The sequence below is a fragment of the Sarcophilus harrisii genome, chromosome 4 (genome assembly GCF_902635505.1).
Source record: "Sarcophilus harrisii chromosome 4, mSarHar1.11, whole genome shotgun sequence".
NCBI lineage: Eukaryota > Metazoa > Chordata > Mammalia > Dasyuromorphia > Dasyuridae > Sarcophilus > Sarcophilus harrisii.
In genome coordinates, this window is record NC_045429.1 from 57,803,478 (window position 1) to 57,813,599 (window position 10,122).

General features: G+C 46.8%; 1 protein-coding gene across 3 annotated transcripts in view; it reads right to left on the reverse strand.

Moving 5' to 3' along the window:
- The window catches only part of SCYL3 (SCY1 like pseudokinase 3), a 31,273-nt gene extending 28,317 nt beyond the window's left edge, over positions 1–2,956 (reverse strand). The window contains exon 1 of one of the 3 annotated variants that reach the window (XM_031936857.1): positions 2,590–2,956. The gene's annotated coding sequence lies outside the window, so the exon portion shown is untranslated. Of the gene's footprint in view, positions 1–1,118; positions 1,458–1,517; positions 1,591–2,589 lie in introns of those variants that run through there. The other 2 variants (XM_031936859.1, XM_031936858.1) reach the window with 2 other exon arrangements.
- Positions 2,957–10,122: the final 7,166 nt, after the last annotated feature.

Here is a 10,122-nt window from a genome sequence, read left to right on the forward strand (position 1 = left end):
ATACTCATTAACATTTGTAAACATCTAATATATAGAAGCATGGGCACACAAAGAAACCAAACAATCCTTGCCCTCAAGATGTGATACTGTCTTGGAGAAAACAACATGCTCACACATAAATATACATTATAAGCAAAACAGTGTGGAAGATTAATACACTGAAAAGCTGAAGGGGAAGAGAAATCAAGAGAGGCCTCAGGAGGCCTTAAAGTTATCCTCTCTGTGTCCATGCAAATGAATGCACTCCTCTGAACTTCAGCAGTATGCCATCAGCTAACTACTGAACATTTCACACCCAGTGCTCCAGAGATCCTAAACCCAATTTCTCCACATCTCTACCCCAGTCTACCCCTTTTTCAAACTTCCCAGTCTGTCAAAGGTACAGTCACTGTTCAGTCTCTCAGTTTCCATATGATCCTAGCTCCCTAACTCCCCTTTCCAATCATGTGTAAGACCTGTCTCTTTCTCCTCTCTTAAATGTGATGCTGCCCCTTCAGGGGTTCAGACTCTCCTCACTATTAGCTTCCATTCTCTCCACATGTTGCCCAGGTGATTTTCTTTTAAGTACAGGTCTGACAGTGTCTCTGCCCCACTCAATAAACTCTTTCCTTTAGAAGCACATATAAACACCTTTTAAAGTCCTTCAAACCTTACCCAACCGGTCTTTTCCTCCTTGTTGGATGCTACTCCTTCTCCAAGTTGGTAATCCAGTCAAACTGGCCCTTTCCTCCTCCTCATTTCCCAGACCTCTGTACTTAAGTCATCCTCCAATTGGAATGAGCTCCCTCCCCACCTCAGCTTCCAAGAATCTCTCCTCTTACTTAAACAAATACCTCAAGCACTACCTTCTCGGTTTCCTGATTTGTTAATACCCGGTATCTCAAACCTTTTCTTTTTTATTATTTTCTTTACACTCACACCATCCTCCATTAGAAAGTAAACACTTTGTGACAGATTGTTCCTAGTATCTAGATGAGGAGAATAATGACCCTACTAAGCGACCTACATTCCCTCCCTTAGGACTGCCTATTTGAAAGCAGAAATGTAATACCACATATGGATCTTGTTGGCTGAGGAACCTTTCACTTCTACTATTGTCAAAGAAAAATATCTGTTACCATAGTTGAAAAAAAAGATGTCATTCACAAATCCCAAAAAACAACGATTGCCATGCTTTCCATACTAATAACCCCGGTGGAGAGAAAGTGCAGCATTTTGGTTAACCATGTCAGAGGGTAAAGGGCAAGATGACGTCGACATAACCACTTGGACTTCAATGGAAGTTTCTATGGAAACTACAGAGTTCTCACTGCTCCAGAAAGGAAAACAGAATTAGGTCCTCAAATGTCCCTTTTTTCATTTACATTCTTGGCCTCAATAATAAATGGCTATAAAGCTGATAAGCAGTTAGTTATACTAGAGAAAAAGTCAATGAAAAAACCAAAACGAGTGAAAATTTATCTTCAGAACAAAAACAGACAACAGTTCTAGCGTTCTACCGCGCGCAGCTTCTTAACCTGGGGTTCCGGACGCCGCGCGGGGTTCGTGGAATGAAGATCTATTAATTGTTTGATGCGTACACCTATTTCATACGCCTGGATGCCAACGGGTCACGCTAAAATTTCCTCAAGCATAAAGGAGTCGCGAGGGGAAAAATCTTAGAACCCTAAGGACGGACCAGGAGTGGGAAAGACCAGAATCCCGAGTCTGTTATTTCCCCGGCCTCAGTGTCCTCATCCACAAGGTGGGGATAACAACCACGTCCCACGATCCTCCGGAGTAAGGACAAAGCGAGACATCAGGGAAGCGCCGCGCAAAATCTCAGTGTCCCACAAACGCTTGAATCACAAGTTCCCGACTCCCGCTCCAGAAAGGCGGGCTCCAATGGTGCGGGCTGGGGAAGCAAACAGGCCCGGTCCGAACGCACACGCTCCGCGGGGCCGGTTGTCCGCACACGAGCGGCGCGGGCTCGGTCCGGGGCTTCCCACTTAGTGGGATTCAGGGGGAGCCGCTTCCCCGACTGTCTCCAAAACAAGCCGGGCAGGCGCCGCCCGCGGGCGCCCCGCAGCACTGTCGGGTTCCTGCGCCCGCGGGGCCGGGTCAGGCTCGGTGACCCGCGGACGCCCGCGGGCTTCCGGGCCCTTCCCTTCCCCGGGAGAGCCAGGGCCTGGCGCAGAGCCCCGAGGTCGGCCTGCATCCCCGCGTCCGCAGGCCCGGCCCCCGGCCGACCGGGACACGTTTTCCTTCCCAAATGAGCCGCGTTCGGACAGAAAGCCACGCAAAGCGCGTGGGGCCGCAGCCGCCCCCGGCGTCTCCTTGGGGATAAGCGGCGGGCACAGCGGCTTTCCAGAAGCCTCGGAGACCCCCGGCCGGCGGCCGCCCTGGGGAGGGGGCGTCCGCGCTCAGCGCTCCCTACCGCGAGGGCGGGGGCGCCGCGAACCCGACCCCCTCCGGCTTGTCACGTGAGCCTCGAGCCCCCGGGACGCGCGCGCCCTCCCGGACCGCGGGACCCTCCCACCGCTCCCACTCCGGCCCGGGCGGTCTCCCAGACGCCGGCTTCGGCAGACGGCGGAGACCGGGCCCTCTCACCTGCGGGGGCGACAGCGCCGAGAGACGGAGGGTATCGGCTCCCGACAGTCCGCGCTTGGCCACCGAAGACACCTATGACCCCTGACCTTCTGCCGGCCCCGCCAGGCTGCGGCCCCTGAGCCCACTGACTGGGGTTCGGTCCAGCCGACACCATAGAGACGCCCCCGGAAACGGGACAGAACGCCGGCCTCCGGCTCCCCCAGCGAGGCGGCTGCGCCCGGAACCGCGCTAAAGCGGTGCTCGCCCCGTAGCCCTGGGACGGGGCGCCCAGCTCAGGACGGGCGCCGTCTCTCTCTGCTCCCCACTGTGGCCAACGGAGACTATTACTTTGAGTCAGGCCTCGCCCGGAAAGGGATCTCCGGAGGCTCTCTTCCACTGCCCTCGGACTCCAAGGGCTACTTCCGCCCGAACCTAAGATGGCTGCCCAGCCTCCTCGCCACACATCGTACGGGAAGAGGGCGGGACCGCGGCACATCTCCGGCCTTTCCATTGGCTCATCTGCCGGGACCGAAGTTCTGTGCGGAACGACTCCTGTTTTGCCCGCCATGATGAGTTCGGGCAGGCACTTCAGGGCGCCTCCTGGCTGCGTTAGTTCCGCCGGGACTGGCCGGGAGGTGCGTTCCGCAGGTGAGCCTGCTCCTGAGGGCGGGGCCACGCCGTCCCAGCCCCTCCTCCGCTCCGCTCCCTTCTCCGCTCTGTGTTTTCCTAGGTACTGATTTCCAAATAAATACATTGAATACACTTGCAGCTCCCGCCCCCACCGGCCCCTTAAATGCTTGTTCGGTTGGATTTTAGAGACGAGGAAATGGAATTCCAAGGCTGTCCCGTTTAAAAACAACCATTCTCCCTTCCGAGGAGAGAAAGTCCCTGGCAGCGGGAACCCAGGCCCGGGACGGCCCGAACGGCACCCGGGCATCCGGGGCCTCGCGGGAGCTGGGGAGAGAAGTGCAGGAAGCCTCCTCGCTGGGATACATCCTGAGTAATAGTGGGCGGGCCCGAGCCCAAGTCCCCCTGCTGGGGCCGAAGGTGCCGCTCTTGGTCTTGGGCCCCGGCACCTCCGGAGCCCGCTGGGCCCGGGGCCCAGAGACCCACCCACGCGGTGGGGGATGCCCCGCGAGGCCCTCGGGTCCTCTCCCGCTTGGGATCTTAGCATTTTCTTTAGTCGGTGATTAGCGGGTGTCCAATTGTCCTCAGTGTTAACGGGTGATGAGTGGCCTGGGCCGGGCTGGCCGAAGCCCTGATGGAAATCGGTTTAACCGCACGGCCCCACTCTTTGGGGCCCAAGTTACGCCAAACCCCTGAGAACCGCCTCCGTAGGAATCCGGCCTTGCCAGGCCCTGTCAGGAATCGAGGCTTGTCCCTGAGGTTAAAGTTTCCCTGTCCGATCTAATCACGGGCCATCCCGCGGCCGCTGCCTGCCTCTGGGCCGACCCAGCAGGGCGCTATTGGCCAGGTGCCTTCCTCCTTCCCCTCCCCCAGCACCCCGCGGCGTCCCCCGCGCCTCCCACCGCCACTCCTGACAGCCAGCTCTCTGAGGGTGCTAAGTGCCTTTCGGAGTCAGCCTGCCAGCTAAGGGGGTGGCCCAGCCTCGCGGAGGGCAGCTTTCTTCTGGGTAATTGTGAGTTCCACTGAGGAGCTTGTCTTCCTGCGCTCCCCCAACTCTATTCATGTTAACCATGTCCCGGTCCACCACCGTGGATTCTTTACTGACCGAACCCCAACTTTGTTTTTTTTTTTTTAATTTAATAGCCTTTTATTTACAGGATATATACATGGGTAACTTTACAGCATTAACAATTGCCAAACCTCTTGTTCCAATTTTTCACCTCTTACCCCTGCACCCCTTCCCCTAGATGGCAGGATGACCAGTAGATGTTAAATATATTAAAATATAAATTAGATACACAATAAGTACACATGACCAAAACGTTATTTTGCTGTACAAAAAGAATCAGACTCTGAATTATTGTACAATGCTTGTGAAGGAAATCAAAAATGCAGGTGTGCATAAATATAGGGATTGGGAATTCAATGTAATGGTTTTTAGTCATCTCCCAGAGTTCTTTTTCTGGGTATAGCTAGTTCAGTTCATTACTGCTCCATTAGAAATGATTTGGTTGATCTCGTTGCTGAGGATGGCCTGATCCATCAGAACTGGTCATCATATAGTATTGTTGTTGAAGTATATAATGATCTCCTGGTCCTGCTCATTTCACTCAGCATCAGTTCGTGTAAGTCTCTCCAGGCCTTTCTGAAATCATCCTGTTGGTCATTTCTTACAGAACAGTAATATTCCATAATTTTCATATACCACAATTTATTCAGCCATTCTCCAACTGATGGACATCCATTCAGTTTCCAGTTTCTAGCCACTACAAAAAGGGCTGCCACAAACATTCGTGCACATACAGGTCCCTTTCCCTTCTTTATAATCTCTTTGGGATATAATCCCAGTAGTAACACTGCTGGATCAAAGGGTATGCACAGTTTGATAACTTTTTGAGCATAGTTCCAAACTACTCTCCAAAATGGTTGGATTCGTTCACAACTCCACCAACAATGAATCAATGTCCCAGTTTTCCCACATCCCCTCCAACAATCATCATTATTTTTTCCTGTCATCTTAGCCAATCTGACAGGTGTGTAGTGGTATCTTAGAGTTGTCTTAATTTGCATTTCTCTGATTAATAATGACTTGGAGCATCTTTTCATATGACTAGAAATAGTTTCAATTTCTTCATCTGAGAATTGTCTGTTCATATCCTTTGACCATTTTTCAATTGGAGAATGGCTTGATTTTTTATAAATTAGAGTTAATTCTCTATATATTTTGGAAATGAGGCCTTTATCAGAACCTTTGACAGTAAAAATATTTTCCCAGTTTATTGCTTCCCTTCTAATCTTGTCTGCATTAGTTTTGTTTGGTCAAAAACTTTTCAGTTTGCGAACCCCAACTTTGGATGCCTACCCTCATCTGGCGATGAGCCCCACATCATAGATCCCGTCGCCCCCGTTAAAGGGTGTCGGACAACCTAGCGATCAAATTTAAGCCCGCCACTCTTGTTCCAGACAGCCTGATAATGTCGCCCATGAGAAAGAATGCCTAGTCCAAGGGATCTCTTCATGGTCCCAAACCCTGGATGCTTAGGGCATTTACTCAGTTCTTAAATTTGTCTCAGCGGAGTGGGAATGTACTCCTCCTTCTATGCCTACCAAAATCCACTCTCTTCTAAGACAGTGACCACAGGAGGAAGAATAACTTATGTTGGGAACTGTGCGAGAAAGGGTCAGAGAGGAGAAAGGATTCAAGCTCAATATGAAGGTGAAAATTTTGGATTCTCTGAGACAAGATTGAATGATAAGGGTGGGTTCAAATAATTAAAGAGGATTCAGCAATAAAATTTGTAGAGAAGTGAAATGGGAAAGCATTTATTAAGTGCTTACTCTTTACCAAGTATAGCTAAGTGCTCATTGTACAACTAGGACTGAAAGGCAGGCCCGGCTGTCAAAGAGCTTGAATTCATCAATGGAAGGATTCCGCCGCAGGTCAGATGGCAGTGCCCAATAGGCTGCTAGCCAGGCAGATGGTAAGTACTGATAGATGTTAGGGAGCAATGGCAGGAGAGAAAGTAAGGAAGGTCCTGTGCTCCACCATCCCACCAAAAGGTTTGTAGCTCATCAAATTGGTGTCAATGTCTATATCCTTAGCTAGTGGTTGCTGGGGAATAGGAAGTAGAATTGAGGATTGGGAATGACAGCTTGGTTATTTCCAACTGGGGTTGAGACCATGGGGCAGAATTTAGCATCTAATCAACAGGGCCAAGGTGGGGAAAAGGAAGAGATCTGAGACACATATGCTGGCTATTCACCCACAAAAAGGTAAGTGAAAAAGTTGGGAGATGAAACAAATGGAAAGGATTGTGAAACCAGATTTTAAATTGATTTAGAGGAAAAGGTAGATGATTACAACTGGGAAAAAACATTTTTATATTTATAATTTCTTCCTCTTACTCTGCCTCACTGTCCCCCATTGAGCAACAATGGACAAAAACAACAAAAAAAAATCCTTCTTAAATATATGTTGGATATGTGATGGATATGTGTTAAATATGTGATGGATACATCAAAAACAAATGTCATGATAGTCCATACTTTAAAATATACCTCAGTTTGAGGATTTGCTTTCCTTTTCCCTCTTCCCACATATGTGAGGGTAGGGACTGGGGGCTAGAATCTCTTCTCCCCAACTCCGTCCTCATGATTCCCTACACCTAAAACAGCAAAGGTGTCACAGCAGGTGAACATGCCATTTGGACAGGAATCACTTGGGCATGTAGCCCAAGGCCTTCAAGGACAATATTTCTCAATTTTCTGCTTAGAGGAGGATTTTAAAATATCCTAGGCATCAAAATACTGAATTCTAGTTTTCTAGCAAAGACAAGAGATTTCTTTTTGTGTGTGTGGAGTGAAATAGGAGATTTGCCATTGTAATGTTCTCTTCTCTAAAGTATATTGTTCTCCAAGAGGTTTGGCAATTGTTAATGCTGTAAAGTTACCCATGCATATAACCTGTTAATTAAAGGCTATTAAATAAATAAAAAATTAATTAATTAATTAAAAAAAAATAAAGTATATTGTTCTCTGTGAGCAGGTTTCTTGGGGAGCTTCTGGAGGCAGCCTTAGTTTCAGTTCAGAGTTATAATCACCTCAAATGCAGCCAGGAGTTAAAGTCCAGTCCCTTATTGTCTCTTCCAAAATAGCCCTATTAGCTTTCTTAGGGGCCTCTCTCTTTGGTTCCAAGAGCTCTTGCCACTTGTCCTTTGCCTCTGCCAACTTCAGCCTCTAGCTCAACTCTGAATCCTTTGTTCTGCCCAACTGAATCCTGGCTTCTCAATCTCCCAAAAAGTCTCTAGTTGGCTTGTGGGAGCCATTTATATATGATTTTTTAAAGGTGTGAACTCAAAGGTTGATTCCTCTTCTGAGAGTGGGATTGTGGGAGCTGTGACTTGTGAATCTCCTCCACTGAACTTGTGAATCTCCTGGACTTATGAATCTCTCGGACTTGTGAATCTCCCGACTGAATCCTGACTTATGAATCTCCCAGAGTGCCTATCAATTCCAGTGACTTAGCACCTTGTAAGAATCCTAACATCTCCCGCTTTCTTTTGATTTAGAACATAGGTGGTCATGACCTCCCTGACTTCTTAAGGAGGTAAGAACCCCAAAAAATAAGATGATCATGCCTTCCCTGACTGCTCACAAAAGGAGTGAAAACACCATTAAAAAGGAGGTAGTCACACCCTCCCTGACTTCTCAGGAAGGGAGATGAAAACACCAAAGGAAATGGGAAATCAAATCAGATTAGTGGGTTTCTGAAGGGGCTCACTTGAAACAGCTATACATAAATCTATCATTATGAGAGGTATTATACATAATTACATAAATTATATAAGCACATAGTGACATAACACTGGCTAGTAATGATGTAACAAATAACATGAATCAACGTGAGGAATTATACATGTCCATAGGTCCTAGAAATAGTACAAAAGGAATCCATTGTCCATTAGTTCATGTGCCAGGAATCCAATAATTCCTGCAAGCTTTGAAGTCCTTCAATAGTCTCATCTTGTGTTAGGAAATCCAATGATTCCTGATGATTTTCAAGTCCTGCAACAGTCTCTATCAACAATTTTTCATCTCAGGGAATCCAGTTATTCCTGCTTTTTTTCAAGTCCTGCATCAGTCTTATCTTATGTTAGGAATCCAATGATTCCTGCAGTTTTTGTTCTTTAACAGTCTCATTATCAGTCATGCTCTTTCAGTGTCATATGTTTCTTAGATCTTATCCTTGGTTTTGAGGTTTTTCTCCTTTTCTGTCACTCTCCAGGTGTTCCTTGCCACTCATCAGTTTCCTTCTTCATCTGTAGGAATTCAAGCAAACCCTCTCTCCCAGGCAGTTAACTATCTAATTCCCTTCTGTTTAACACTTTGGGGATGTTTCCTAATTACCTGGCAATTATATTGAAACTGTTTGCACTGGATACTGCCCTGTTGGTTTAAAAGGCCTGTATTCTCCTCAACTGTAATCCCTTTCTGCCATCTGATTGTTTTTCTGTTGGTTGATCATTGAATCCCTTTCTGTCTTGTGATTACTTTTAGGCTGATTGATCACATCAGAGTCCTGACCTTCTACAGAATCTCTGGGTATAAATTCAGCTGCCATTATGCCCCATTTGTCTTTTGTATGATATCTTGGAGTTGGGCCCTGGCTCTCATTTCTCTGGGTCAATCTACATTCTGAAACTCAGTGGAAGCCCTTGTGGCATTTTGGACATGGAGTTTTAGGTTTTCTCTCACCCTCTCTTTTCACTCTATCTCCATATCTACAATGGACTCTCAAGTGTCCAACTTTTCCACACTGAAAACATTGACGAGTTTCTCTAGAAGTCCCTTGCCAAGAGGGATCCTGTCTTCCCATGTTCATCATAGTCTGGGTATAATAAGCACTTGTGCCCACTGTGGCACAGCATCTTATGATCTCCTCTAAAGGAGCATCTTTGTATAGTCCCCATATAATTCTTTTGCAAACCTCATTGGCATTTTCCTTAGCCAGATGTCTGGTCATTATTTCTGTAGCTGTATTTTTTCCAGTGGTTCTTGTGACAGCTGTTTACAAACATCCCACAAAATCTGCAAAGGGTTCACTGGGACCTTGCTCTACTTTTGTGAAGGCTTTTTGTCTCCATCTTTCTGTCCAAGGAGGGAACTCCAAGCTGTTATTGCAGCCTTAGAAATTTGCTCATACACTGCTATGGGATAATAAATTTGTTCTGAATTCTCTCCATACTGCCCTTTACCTGCTAGTTGGTCAAAAGTTATTTATACATTAACTCCTATTTGCCTATTGCATCTGGCTTGAATCCTACATGATTCATGATACTTTGAAAGCCACAACAAGTTTTGTCCAGGTTATAAACATGTCCTTGCTATGGATTTCCAATCACTTGGGGTTAAGATGTCATAAGCCAAACTATCTAGTAACATCTTAACATAAGATGATGTAGCCCCATAAAGAGTGCAACCTTTTTTTAAATCCTTAATTTTTTCCAAATCAAAAGGAGTGTATCTTCTTTTTTTGACCTGAAGAGTCAAGCTCTTCAATCACAGGGTATGTATTTATAAAATCAGATATATCCTGTCCTTCATTTTTTGCCTTAACCAAGGCCTTTTCTAAACTTGTCACAGGCTGCTTCATAGGTGGTGCTGAATGTGTTTCTACTTCTCCCCCTCCTCCTTCTCCCGCCACCCATGAAGGGTTAATTGAGGGGGGAGGGTCATGAGATGTGGAATGATCTAATTTCTCCTGCTGTGAATTCTTATCTGATTCTTCCTCCTTTTCATCTAGTTTAGTTGGCACATCCCCTTCTTGTTCTTTCTTCTTTTTCCTTATTCTAGTACTTATATAATTTCTAAAAGCCAGTTGTATTAAATTATATGTATTAAATGTGTCTTTGGAAATTGAGTCAGGTC